The following is a 14,393-nucleotide window of genomic DNA, read 5'->3' as shown; positions in this document are numbered from 1 at the left end:
ACGCGGTTTTTATAATATTTAGCTGTAGAATATGTAGGATATAAAACAAGAAACAACGTTTGACAACCTTTAAAAACTTTTAATACCTATCTCAAAAATTGTTGCTCTGAAGCAAATAACTGCTGAGTGATCTACTTAAATATGTTGAACGAAATGATTTACGTATTTTATGCATGCTAACTTTTAGCCCGGTAAGCAAATTAAAAAAAACGCAATATGTAAGCTAACGAGCACGGAGCCGTCGAGTAACCAAAACAAATGGGTTTAACAAACTCGTACGCGGTTTTTATCATATTTAACTCTAGAATTGAAGGATATAAAACGAGAAAGAACGTTTGACAACCTTTAAAACAAAGCCGGCCAGTATTTGCACATTGTGCAATTTGAGTTCGTATTTTCACACCGACACTAACGATGTGTGATCACGATCGTTTGCTTTCGCTTGTCACTCACTAAAATCAACAGTGAATGCAAAAGGAAAAGTCCATGCTACTTTTTGGGCACATAATAAAAACAATATGCGGCAATGTTAAAGTGACTTTTTTTTGTTAGTATTATTAAGTTCCTTTGAACATACATATTAATATTGACAATTTAAATATTAATAATTAATTAATTATTAATAAATATTCCCAATTTAATATAAATATATTTGTATACGTTCTACTTAGTTTTATTAATTTTCATAAATTTTTTTTTTTATTGAATAACTATATGTTTTGAAAATATATATTTCTATCTTTACATTTACTTTGTGTTATAGTTCTTGCTTAATGAAAAAGTGAATTTTTTTAAGTAAATTTTGCTTTGAATATACACCATACCTTCTTTTATAAAAAAGTTTTATCTGACTAGCTCGACCTCCGAATATACGAATATAAATAAATATAAGCCGTGTTTTTTTACACTCGTATACGTTTTGTTTACGAGTGGAAAAAACGTCTATCCTCGCTTAGATAATGCTTAGGAGACCCATCTAGCGGCAGTGGTTAAACAATCAGCTACAGATACAGGGTGTACCGAAACGCGGAGACACAACCCTCTGTTGTATTTCTGTGTATAACATATAGCTGAATCAGTTGTGATAGATTGTGGACGCACATAGAATACATGGAATTTGTGCATAGACATGGACACATATTTCAGTTACATCTGAGTATAATGCGTATTGAAATTTAGTAGTACTAATTTTATGCGTAGCAATTTCAGAGGTGTATTTAAAATTTGTCGCTTAGAAGTCCATATAAAGTTTAAGCGTAAACGTATATAGACGTGAAAAAAAATACAGCTATAGCCAGGATTAGCTTGAAATCAAATAACCAGAGTCCTTTTTAATTTCAAACTTCATAGTCCATATTTTCTTTTAGCACACTGTGGGGAATTGTCACTCAATTTTTACACACACTTAAAAAAGTTTTAATACAGAGCCGGCCAAAAGTTGCACATTGTGCAATTTGAGTTCGTATTTTCACACAGACACTAACGATGTGCGACAACGATCGTTTGCTTCGCTTGTCACTCACTAAAATCAACAGTGAATGCAAAAGGAAAAGTCCATGCTACTTTTTGGGCACATAATAAAAACAATATGCTGCAAGGTTGAAGTGACTTTTAATACGTTTTAGTTAGTATTATTAAGTTCCTTTGAACATACATATTAATACTGACAATTTGAATATTAATAATTTATAATAATTAATTAATTATTAATAAATATTGACAATTTAATATAAGTAACTTTTTATAGGTTCTACTTAGTTTTATAAATTTTTTTTATTGAATAACTTTATGTTTTGAAAATATATATTTCTATCTTTACATTTACTCTGTTTTATAGTTCTTTCTTAACGAAAAAGTGATTTTTTTAAGTAAATTTTGGATGGAAGAGACACCATACCTTCTTTTATAAAAAAGTTTTATCTGGCTAGCTCGACCTCCGCGTTCTTAGTTATATGAATATAAGTAAATATTATTAGGATTAGCTTGAAATCAAATAACCAGAGTCCTTTTTAATTTCGAACTTCAAAGTCCACATTTTTGTTTACCACACTGTGGGGAGTTGTCACTCAATTTTTACACGCGCTTATGCAATTGTTTTAGTATTTGTGTGGCCGGCTCTGTTTTAATATCTATCTCAAAAATTGCCGCTCTGAAGCAAACAACTTTTGAGTGATCTACTCAAAGTAGTTGAGCAAAACGACTTACGCATTTTAAACATGCTTAACCTTTAGGCCGGTGAGCTTATTTAGAAAAACGCAATAAGTAGGCTATAGGAGGACGGAGCCGTCGAGTAATCAAAACGAATGTGTTACAATAATTCGTATGCAGTTTTTATCATATTTAACTCTAGAATTAAAGGATGTAAAACGAGAAACAACGGTTGACAACCTTTAAAAAGTTTTAATATCTATCTCAAAAATTGCCGCTCTGAAGCAAAAAACTGTTGAGTGATCTACTCAAATTAGTTGAGCAAAACGACTTACGTATTTTAAACATGCTTAACCTTTAGGCCGGTAAGTTTATTTAGAAAAACGCAATATGTAGGCTACACGAGGACGGAGCGGTCGAGTAACCAAAACGATTGGGTTAAAAAAATTCGTACTCGGTATTTATCAAATTTAACTCTAGAATTAAAGGACATAAAACGAGAATTGTCGCTCTGAAGCAAACAACTGCTGAGTGATTTACTCAAATTTGTTGAACAAAACGACTTACGTATTTTAACCATGCTTAACCTTTAGGCCGGTGAGCTATTTAGAAAAACGCAATATGTAGGCTATACGAGGACGGAGCCGTTGAACAAAACGAATTACGTATTTTAAGCAGGCTAACCTTTAGACCGGTAAGCAAATTAAAAAAAAACGCAATATGTAAGCTAAGAGACCAGAGACGTCGAGTAGCCAAAACAAATGCGTTAAAAAAAATCTTACTCGGTATTTATCGAATTTATCTGTAGAATTAAAGGATATAAAGCGAGAAACAACGTTTGAAAACTTTTAAATAGTTTTAATAGCTTTAACAAAAATTGTTGCTCTGAAGCAAACAAGTTCTGAGTGATCTACTCAAATTTGTTGAACAAAACGAATGGGTTAAAAAAATTCGTACATGGTGTTTATACTATCTAACTCTATGATGATTTACATATTTTATGCATGCTAACCTTTAGCCCGGTAAGCAAATTAAAAAAAAAAACGCAATATGTAAGCTAGCGAGGACGGAGTCGTCGAGTAACCAAAATAAATGGGTTTAACAAACTCGTACGCGGTTTTTATCATATTTAACTCTAGAAGTGAAGGATATAAAACGAGAAAGAACGTTTGACAACCTTTAAAACAAAGCCGGCCAAAAGTTGCACATTGTGCAATTTGAATTCGTATTTTCACACCGACACTAACGATGTGTGATCACGATCCTTTGTTTTCGCTTGTCACTCACTAAAATCAACAGTGAATGCAAAAGGAAAAGTCCATGCTACTTTTTGGGCCCATAATAAAAACAATATGCTGCAATGTTAAAGTGACTTTTTTGTTATTATTATTAAGTTCCTTTGAACATACATATTAATATTGACAATTTAAATATTAATAAATAATAATTGATTAATTATTAATAAATATTCCCAATTTAATATACATTTATTTTTATACGTTCTACTTAGTTTTATTAATTTTCATAATTTTTTTAATTAATTGACTAACTATATGTTTTTTAATTGAATAACTGTATGTTTTGAAAATATATATTTCTATCTTTACATTTACTTTGTGTTATATTTCTTTCTTAATAAAAAAGTGAATTTTTTTAAGTAAATTTTGAATTGAATAAACACCATACCTTCTTTTATAAAAAAGTTTTATCTGACTAGCTCGACCTCCGCGTTCTTAGTTATACGAATATAAGTAAATATAAGCCGTGTTTTTTTTACACTCGTATGTATACGTTTTGTTTACGAGTGAAAAAAAGTCTATCCTCGCTTAGATAATGCTTACGAGACCCATCTAGCGGCAGTGGTTAAATAATCAGCTACAGATACAGGGTGTACCAAAAAGCGGAGACACAACCCTCTGTTGTATTTCTGTGTATAACGTATAGCTGAATCAGTTGTGATAGATTGTGGACGCGCATAGAATACATGGAATTAGTGCAGAGGGTGAAACATGGACACATATTTCAGTTACATCTCAGTATAATGCGTATTGAAATTTAGTAGTACTAATTTTATGCGTAGCAATTTCAGAGGTGTATTTAAAGTTTGTCGCTTAGCAGTCCATATAAAGTTTAAGCGTAAACGTATATAGACGTGAAAAAAATACAGCACATATTTCAGTTAAATCTGAGTATAATGCGTATTGAAATTTAGTAGTACTAATTTTATGCGTAGCAATTTCAGAGGTGTATTTAAAGCTTGTCGCTTAGCAGTCCATATAAAGTTTAAGCGTAAACGTATATAGACGTGAAAAAAATACAGCTATAATCAGATTAGAAATCAAATAACCAAAGTCCTTTTTAATTTCAAACTTCATAGTCCACATTTTCTTTTAGCACACTGTGGGAAGTTGTCACTCAATTTTTACACACACTTATGGAATTGTTTTAGAATTTATGTGGCCGGCTCTGCTTTAAAAAGTTTTACTAACTATCTCAAAAATTGTCGCTCTGAAAAAACAACTGTTATGTGATCTACTCAAATTAGTTGAGCAAAACGACTTACGTAATTTGAACATGCTTAACCTTTAGGCCGGTAAGCTTATTTATCAAAACGCAATATGTAAGCTAACGAGGACGGAGCCGTCGAGTAACAAAAACAAATGAGTTAAAAAAAAATTCGTACGCGGTTTTTATAATATTTAACTTTAGAATTAAAGGATATAAAACGAGAAGAAACGTTTGACAAACTTTAAAAACTTTTAATAACTATATCAAAAATTGTAGCTCTGAAGCAAACAACTACTGGGTGATCTAATCAAATTTGTTGAACCAAACGACTTACGTATTTTAAACATGCTTAACATATCAACTGTCGAGAATTTTTGATCTTGTCTTTCTTAATGATAATTTTAGCTGTACGGTCACCGAATGCCTGGAACCGTTGTCGTGCTCTGGTTTGCACCACATTCCGCTTATCCTCGAAGTAGAATTCTATAACTTCGAAAGTATTGGAACTCTGAATGAGGATCCTACTTTTTCATTTAGACGTGGAAATTATGACTGTATATATCAGGAAGTTTCTTCCGTTGATTGGGAAGCCCTGTTTCGGGGATGTGATCTTGCTCGATGCTTCAGCTTATTTAAAAACGTTGTAAATCAAATCTGCATAAACAATATACCTCAGAAAATGAAGCGGTGTTACAGAATACCATGGTATACTAGAAAACTAAAGAGGCTTAAGAATCAGAGGAATAGGTTTTACAAAAAGTTCAAGGTCACTAAGCTAATGGCGTATAAAGAAAAATACCTGCGTTATTCCAAATCATTCAAAGCGTTAGTCAAGAGGCTCCATGGTAACTATGTTCGTAATTTTGAATCCGACATTAAGGAAAACCCTAGGGCATCCTGGACTTATGTAAATTCCAAAAAAACGATGCTCAAGTGTCCCTGTCTCAGTCATCTATAATTCTGAGCATGCTTCATCAACAGCTGAAGCGGCCAATCTTTTTGCAGCCTACTTCTGCTCCAATTTCGTTACGCCACCGGAAGACCCGCAGGAGTTGCCCACTGTGGTTGACAGTCCCATTAACTTTGGTGCGCTGACTCTATCAATTAAAGATATGGTCGATGGAATCCAGAATATTAAATCATCTACCCATACTGATATTGACGGCTTATCGTCTTATCTTTTGAAAAATTGTTTGGCTCTGGCATTTCCCCTCCTTTTAATTTTCAACAAATCTTTAGAGTGCGGCGAATTTATTGATGCGTGGAAGATAACTTTCATCAGCCCTATTTTCAAGTATGGTAGCAAGAACAATGTCGCGAATTATAGGCCCATTGCAAAATTATCATCGGTTTCAAAATCATCCGAGTCCATTGTGAAACAATAAATGTACTTTGCTGTTAAACCTCTAATTACTGAAAATCAGCATGGTTTTATGGCCGGTAGATCCACTGTAACATACCTATCTATCTTCTCTGATTTTTGCATATCTTCTTTTAATGACCGTTGTCAAGTTGATACTGTAAACACCGACTTCTCAAAAGCATTTGATAAAGTTAGTCATTCTATCCTGATTTCTAAATTGACTCGCGTGGGCTTCCACTCAATGTTTTTATCATGGATTAAATCATACCTCCACCAGCGTTGCTGTGTTGTGGTTATAGCCAATAACTCTTCAAACACATTCACAGCGACCTCCGGGGTGCCTCAAGGCAGCATATTTGGCCCATTACTTTTTGCAATTTTTATAAACGATATTTCCACCTGCTTCCAGCACTCTAATTTTGTATTATACGCTGATGACCTAAAGATTTTTAATACCAGCGCAAACTCAGACGACGTGATTAAAATGCAATCTGATTTAGATAACGTTGCTGTTTGGTGTCGTGCCAATAACTTGCCACTAAATGTTAGCAAATGCTTTCTTGTAAGCTTTTCTAAATCACGTGGCCTCATTCCCACTTCCTAGTCTCTCGATGGTACCCACCTCTCAACTCTTAACGAGATAAAGGACTTGGGTGTTGTCTTCGATTCGAAATTTTCTTTCATGACTCATATAAATTCTACTATTGCTAAGGCGTATTCACTTCTGGCTTTTATTAGGCGTTCCTGCACAGACTTCACGTATCCCTACACCCTCAAGTTATTGTTCACTGAACTAGTTCGTTCGAAGCTAGAATATGCCTGTTTTATTTGGAGGCCGTATCATGAATGCCATATTGTTAGGCTTGAACGTGTGCAGAAAGCGTTTGTTCGGTTCGCGCTGCGCTCGATGAACTTTTCTGAACCGATTCCATCTTATAAATCCAGGTGCTCACTTATCAAATTAGAGTCCTATCGCTCACGTTTGTTTATGACATCATTAATGGTGTAGTTGATGCACCTTGTCTCCTCAGGAGTCTCCGATTCCATATCCCTATAAGGCCTCTTCGTAATATACCTATTTTCTATACGGATTGTGTCCGAACCCTCTATGCCTCAAACGCACCTTTGCTTAGAGCTATGACCGACTTTAATCGCATCTCTGATTCTTCAGCTATTGATTTTGCTCTTTCTAAGTTTACTTTTAAAACAACACTTACTGATATCTTTTCAAACAGATAAATGTGCTGGTCAATCTATTCATAGCATGTAAATTTTATTGTGTCTATACTCAACTTATGTACTATACTATTAAATATATATCTAATTTTAATTTAACATTGTTATCTAGTCTGTAAGGGCTTTAAATGCCATAGACTGCAATAAAGAAATATAAATATATGAATATGTCCCCAGACCACCATCTACATAATGAGGCGAGAATACTCCCCATCACGGAGAGAAATGAGATGCTAACCAAACAGTTCCTGTTGAACACCCAGAAACCTGGGCATCCAAACAGACATCTGATTGATGAGCCAACACCGCCTAGGGGCTTAAGGAGTCATCTCCGGAAGCAGTATGAAGCAAAGAAACACTAGCAGGTTCTTGGTAAACTCCACAAACAGGCGTCGGACCTTTATGTCAGGAATTCAGTACTCAAAGAAAAGTACCCAAAACTTGTGGAAGAGGAACGCATACTCCCCAGGGAAACGCGAGTCACTCTTGCTCAACTTCGTTCTGGATACTGTAACAGGTTAAACTCTTACCTATCCAGAATCAACCCCGACATACAAAATGTATGCCCCGCTTGCAATGTGTCCCCACATGACACCAACCATCTCTTTAATTGTAATGTGGAACCATCGCCTCTAACACCCCTTTACTTAAGGTCCACCCCTGTTGAAACAGCAAGTTTCCTTGGAATCCCGTTAGAGGATATTGATGACAATTTGTGATCGGTCGCGGCTGTTAGGTGGGGCGGAGCACTGCTACAACAACAACAACCAAACTGCAACTAACTTTCTGGCGACCGTTTCTGCTGAAATATCTCTCAGTGGCACCGCTTCTGGCCAACGCGTATATCGATCGATGATTGTAAGGCAGTATTGGTACTCACTTGACGGTGGGAGTGGTCCGATGATGTCGATATTTATGTGTTCGAATCTGCGTGATGGCAATGAAATTGTTGTAGTGTTCAGCGAACGTGTCTGCTGACCTTAGATCTTTAGCAGTCTAGACATCGTTGTACTTCTTTAGCGATGTCTTTACCCATATTCGGCCACACGAAGCGAGCTTTGATAAGCTTGGTGGTTGCGCGCACACCGCCATGTGAGATGTTGTGTATTTTCTCTATGACGTTTTTTCGATGCGCTTGCGGTATATATGGTCGAACTTCTGATGTTGATGTATCGCAGTAGATTGTGCTGTTCGTATTGGGTATACGAACTTATTTCAGCTGCAGAGAGGTGTCACCTTCGATGAGTTTCTTCAGCTCAGTGCATTTATTTTCGATGCTAGTTGACTCGAGTGCTTCGATGCGTGAAAGGGTATCAGCCGTGGTGTTTTCAAAGCCGGCGACGTGTTCAATGTTCGTTGTAAACTGGCTGATAAAGTCCAAATGTAGTTGCCGTGGTGATGCTTTGTCGCACTTTTGCTTAAAGGCGTATATCAGCGGTTTGTGATCTGTGCGGACTTCGAATGGTCTACCTTCTAGCATGTCTCGGAAGTGTTTGATCGCCAGGTATACTGCGCGCGTGAGTTTGAGGCTGAAGAATGCTAGAGGTTGCAACTCATCATTAATAATTTGGTGAAGAGCTGCGACGATGGCCGTGTCGCTTGCGCCCGTACTTAGCGATATTTTCTCATTAGATGCTGGGTGGACTAGTAACACTGCATTTGCCAAGGCTTGTTTACATGCGTTAAAGTGCTGAATTGTATCGTCAGTCCATTTAATTCGAGTTTTGTCGTTCTTTTTGTTGGCGGGAATTAGTTTTACGAGTGGTATTTGGTGATGAACTGAGTTTGGCAAAAAATGACGATAAAAGTTTATCATTGCCAGAAACCGACGCAACTCTTTGGCGGCTTCGGGCAAGGGAAAGTTGCTGATCGCCTGTACTTTCTCGTGTAGCGGTTTGATGTCGTGTGTGTAATGGATCCCTCCTGTGCAGCTTGGAAAGCTCCTCTACAGACATCCATCTTCTCAGTGTTACCCCACCGTGTGCACCTTGCTCGTTGTTCAGCCCGGAGTTTCAGCCATTGCCGTGGGATTCAAGAAAGAAGGGTAACACTAGTGAGTCTACACAAGTAGGCCATACAAAAAAAAATTGTGCACACTAACGAACTGACTAATTCAATTACCAAAAAAATGAACTACATCAAAAAAAAAGATAACAACAACAAAATCACGTTGAGTGATTAGCCACACTACAGATCCTTACCATTTACAATCCTGGCAGCTTTAGATGGTGAAACTGCCCCGTTGCCCTCCCTATCCATGGCTTTCATTTCTGTGGGGAAATTTTAAAAATGGGTGAAAGCCCCGCCTTCCTACAACTTACTTTACCTTCGGGTTCAGACAGAGATAGAAAAGAACTTAAACGATCATTTTCCTCTGATCAATACAAAATTTCGTTTATTTCCACAGATAACGTACATATATTCAAAACGTGGGATTGAACTTATATCTACATGCCTATTTTTTTGTTGTTATACTTGACTTTTGGCGGCCACCGTGTTGTGATGGGTAGCGTGCTCCGCCTATCACACCGTATGCCCTGGGTTCAACTCCCGGGCAAAGCAACATCAAAATTTTAGAAATAAGATTTTTCAATTAGAAGAAAATTTTTCTAAGTGGGGTCGCCCCTCGGCAGTGTTTGGCAAGCACTCCGGGTGTATTTCTGCCATGAAAAGCTCTCAGTGAAAACTCATCTGCTTTGCAGATGCCGTTCGGAGTCGGCATAAAACATGTAGGTCCCGTCCGGCCAATTTGTAGGGAAAATCAAGAGGAGCACGACGCAAATTGGAGGAGAAGCTCGGCCTTAGATCTCTTCGGAGGTTATCGCGCCTTACATTTTTTTTTTATACTTGACTTTTAATTTTACATAGGATTACCTCAATATGAAAGAAGTAGAAACTTCAAATCAAAACAAACAAAAGTTATAAAATTAATTTTCGGAATTAGAGAGAGGAAGCAAAATGTATATTGCCAAAAGAAACGGCTCTCCCCACAATTTAAGCTAGCTTATGCTATTCAGAGCGGCGGTCAAAAGAAAAACACTTTCTTATGTAACTATGCACGTGTGTATGTTCATGCGCATACAGAAAATTATGTATATTAGGGTGCTAGAAAAAAATTAAATTTTTTTTGTGGCAATATTTTACAACCAAATTTTTCTTTTCATTAAACAAGTATATAAGCATGAAAAAAAAACTTTAAACATATATGTATGTAGGCAACATATATATATATAATCACGTATATTCTTGTAATAAAAGTTGTTTAAACGCTACTGATTTCTACTATACTTGTTTTGATACCAAATTATATCAGAAAAAAAATATTTCTTTAAATAGCAAAAATGTTTTATATAATTTTCAAATACTCACGGTTGTTGTTGTTGTTGTTGTTGTAGCGATTAGTTTACTCCCCGAAGGCTTTGGGGAGCGTTATCGATGTGATGGTCCTTTGTCGGATACAGATCCGATACGCTCCGGTAACACAGCACCATTAAGGTGCTGGCCCGACCATCTTGGGAACGATTTATATGGCCACATTGAACCTTCAGGCCATCCCTCCCTCCCCACCCCCAAGTTCCATGAGGAGCTTGGGGTCGCCAGAGCCTCGTGAAACGGGATTCGCCGCTCGAAGGTGAGGTTGACAATTGGGTTGGAGAAGCTATATGTTGCGCTACACAACCCCTTGAATCCCAAATACTCACGGTCGTCTATACTGGTTCCGAAGTGAAGCGCTTCCCTCGTGGCCCTCGATGAGCGGCTTTGGAAATTATATATATATGCAATAGGATTGTAGGTATCTATGTATAAATGAATGAACGACACGCAAAAAAAACTCTTATCTTTATGATAACCCCTTTTTTTCTTTAGACTGCATTCATTTTCCAGTGAAAATTCAAAAAAAAATATTAAAACTTTAAGAATTGGGGTAGTATCAGCGCTCTGATAGCTACATATATCCCACGTGTATGTACCTTATGCACTTTGTAAGAAGTTTTCTTCTTCTTTCACATTTCACACTTCTGGGTACCTTACTTGATTTTTTTTTTTTTTCAAATACCTAATTAATCTTAACTTTAATTGTAATTAATCGCACTTTGCCTATTACATTTTTTTTCCTTTTTTTTCTAAAATGTTGTATTCATTTCAATTCTTCCTTTTTTCTTTCTTTTTCACTGCATGTACACCTTTTTAGACTAGCGAACATACTAAATTTTTCAGTTTCTACTGAGCTCGACTTGAAGCTCAGTTTGAGCCTAACTGTACCTGTTCTCTAGGTTTATCATACATACGTACATATACTAGGAGAGTTAGAAAAGTTTTTTTTTTTTTTTTGGACATTAAATATTTTCTGAGAGAAAGAAAATACTTCTTACATTGTTTTTTTTTCTTTATTCCTATTTCCCTTCAGGTTAATTTTTGCAAACTAATAATTTTCTTGCTATTTTTCTCTAGTGGTTTCTTAGCAAATTTCTGCCCTCATTTGCTATCTATGTATATTTGGTATAGTTTGCTAATCGCATAAAAATCTAATATTCAAACACCAAGAAAAAAAAAACTCAGGAATCCAATTCCCATGACCACTTAGCTGCTGGCTGCGTGTCTTCTGGGCAACTTGCAATACCCTTCTTCAATTCCAAATGGTGGTTGGCTCCCCGACCTCAACAATATTGTGTTAAAGTTACATTTATGTTTGCGTACTCGGATTTTTTTTTTTTAATTTTTTTGTGTACGGTCAACGCGACTTTTCGAAAGGATTTTAACGCGGCTGTAAAAACCGTATCGACTGTTGGCAAAAATCCGTACCGACAAAAAAAAACTGGATCACGATTATGATCTTACCGCTGGCTGGAAAACAGGAACAAGAGGCTGTTTTCAGCTGAAAAACCTGTATATATAGGCTTGCTTTGACCGGAAGCGGATACCTTCTTCCCGTTCTATTAATTTTCTTTCTTGCATTCTACTCATTTTTGACACTTCGTAAATTTCAGTAATGGGATATTGACAATCAATGATTGATACTATTCACAATGAAGTTATCTGTATTTAAGTTAGTGAATTAATTTATTTGCAATAGGGAATGGACATACATTAAATTAGTGCATTGGTTTATTTAAAATAAAGAATGGAATTTTGGAAGAAAAAAAAAGAATGATAGCTTTGTCGGTATGGAACCCAGTACAAAACAAACATTGCTGCACAGTGGCAATGTTTTGAAGAGGGTTAAAATTAGGAAACTCTTTTCATTATATCCTTCTTGTGGTAAAACTCTCTTTTTTTTGTGGCTAGATCTTCTAGTTGGTAGATATTCTTTCCTTTCATACCTACCACTTTGCTTTTAATAAACTTTGGTGCAAATTTTGAACAGAACTTTTTCGAAGAATCGCTGAGTACGAAATTCCTTCGGTAAACTTCATCTCCAATGTTAAAAGTAGTGGACGTACTACGCAAGTTGTACCTTTTTGCTGAATTTTCATTAGCTTTTGTAATGTTATGGGCGATAGAATCCCTAATAAGCTTTAATTTTTCATTTCTATTAATTAGTTCACCCTCACATGTCATTAACTTCCTAATAAGAGAATAATCTTTTGCATTGGTGATCATTTGCTGACCAAAAAGCGAATAGTATGGGCTAAATCCAATTGTCTGGTGGTACGAGCTTCGCAATGATTCCGAAACTTCCGGTATATATCTATCCCAGTTCGTTTGCTCCTTTGAGACATAGGTACGAATGGCAGTATTATGGAGCGATTTACTCTTTCGCTGGCATTAGCCTGAGGACTATATACGGCTTTATAAACATGTTTTATACTTCTTTCTCCCAGAAAATTATTAAACTGCGTGCATTTAAATTGCTTCCCATTATCGCTTATAATCACTTCTGGCGTACCAAATATCGTAAATACGTTTTCCCTTAAATACTTTATTATTGCCGTAGAGTTCAGTTTTCTTAGAGGCTTTAATAAGGGGAATTTTGTCATATGATCAACCACGATCAACATGCCAATATTACCTTCCTTCGATCTGCGATATGGACATAACAAATCTATATATAATTGCTCAAATGGACGCTGAACCTTAAATGTGTCTGTCATCGGTGGGCGAAGAATAGCATTAGGTGATTTCGTTTGCTGAAAAATAGACCAACTGGCTATAAATCTTTTAACATCTATTATCATGTCTGGCCAATAAAAATTTAGTTGTAATCTAGCTAGAGTTTTTGCAATACCACCGTGAGATTTGTTTGGGGGATTATGAGCACTTTCAATGGCCTTAACAGTCAATACTTTTGGTATCCATAATTTACAGTTAAACTTTTCCCGTTCCTCATTTCCATCTGGATGTTCAGTTCTTTTGTATATTTTTCCTTCCCTAATTTGCACATCAGGTAGGCGAGATTGGTTTTCTTGTACGTAAGCTCTTAGTTTTTTATAATCTTAGGACTCGAACTCATCTGACTCCATATCAATAATTGGATAACAACTGACTTCAGAGATTTCTTCAAAGTTCTGCCTTGATAAGCAGTCCGGAACAATGTTTTGGGTTCCGCGTCTGTGTACAATTTTAAATATGTGACCCTGTAATTTTAACGACCACCTCGCCAATCTGCCGCTAAGGTCGGTTTGTTGCATGAGCCATTTAAGACTTGCGTGATCAGTGATCACGGTGAATTCTTGACCCTCAACGTAAGGACGAAATTTCTTAATTGCCAATATTGCAGCTAAGCACTCAAGCTCTGTTACACTATAATTCGACTGGGCTTTATTTAGTTTTTTTAAAAATACGAAATAGGCATTTCTTCCCCTTGGTCATTCACTTGGGCCAGTACAGCACCTACAACTTGATTACTGGCATCACATTGAATTAAAAAGGGCTTTTGGTAATCCGGATTGGCTAAAACTGGTGCACCTACAAACTTTTTCTTTAGTTTTTCAAAAGCTGCTTGCGCTTCTTCATTCCAGTGGAATCCACGGACTTTTTTAAGAAGGTTTGTTAGGGGCGTAGTTAGCGATGCAAAATTGTCGACGAATCGCCGATACCATCCTACCATACCAAGGAATCTTCTTAGCTGTCTCACCGTCTTTGGTGCTGGGAAATTTATCATGGATGAAACCTTTTCTGGGTCAGTACAAAGAGTGCC

At 36.3% G+C, this 14,393-nt stretch overlaps 1 protein-coding gene across 2 annotated transcripts in view; it reads left to right on the top strand.

Annotated features, from left to right (window-relative positions):
• The window catches only part of Chi (LIM domain-binding protein 2 Chi), a 70,570-nt gene that overhangs the window by 31,867 nt on the left and 24,310 nt on the right, over nucleotides 1-14,393 (top strand). The window lies entirely within an intron of this gene.

The sequence above is a fragment of the Eurosta solidaginis genome, chromosome 3 (genome assembly GCF_040869045.1).
Source record: "Eurosta solidaginis isolate ZX-2024a chromosome 3, ASM4086904v1, whole genome shotgun sequence".
NCBI lineage: Eukaryota > Metazoa > Arthropoda > Insecta > Diptera > Tephritidae > Eurosta > Eurosta solidaginis.
Note: the sequence above shows the minus strand (reverse complement) of the source record. Positions and strands in the feature narration are given on the sequence as shown.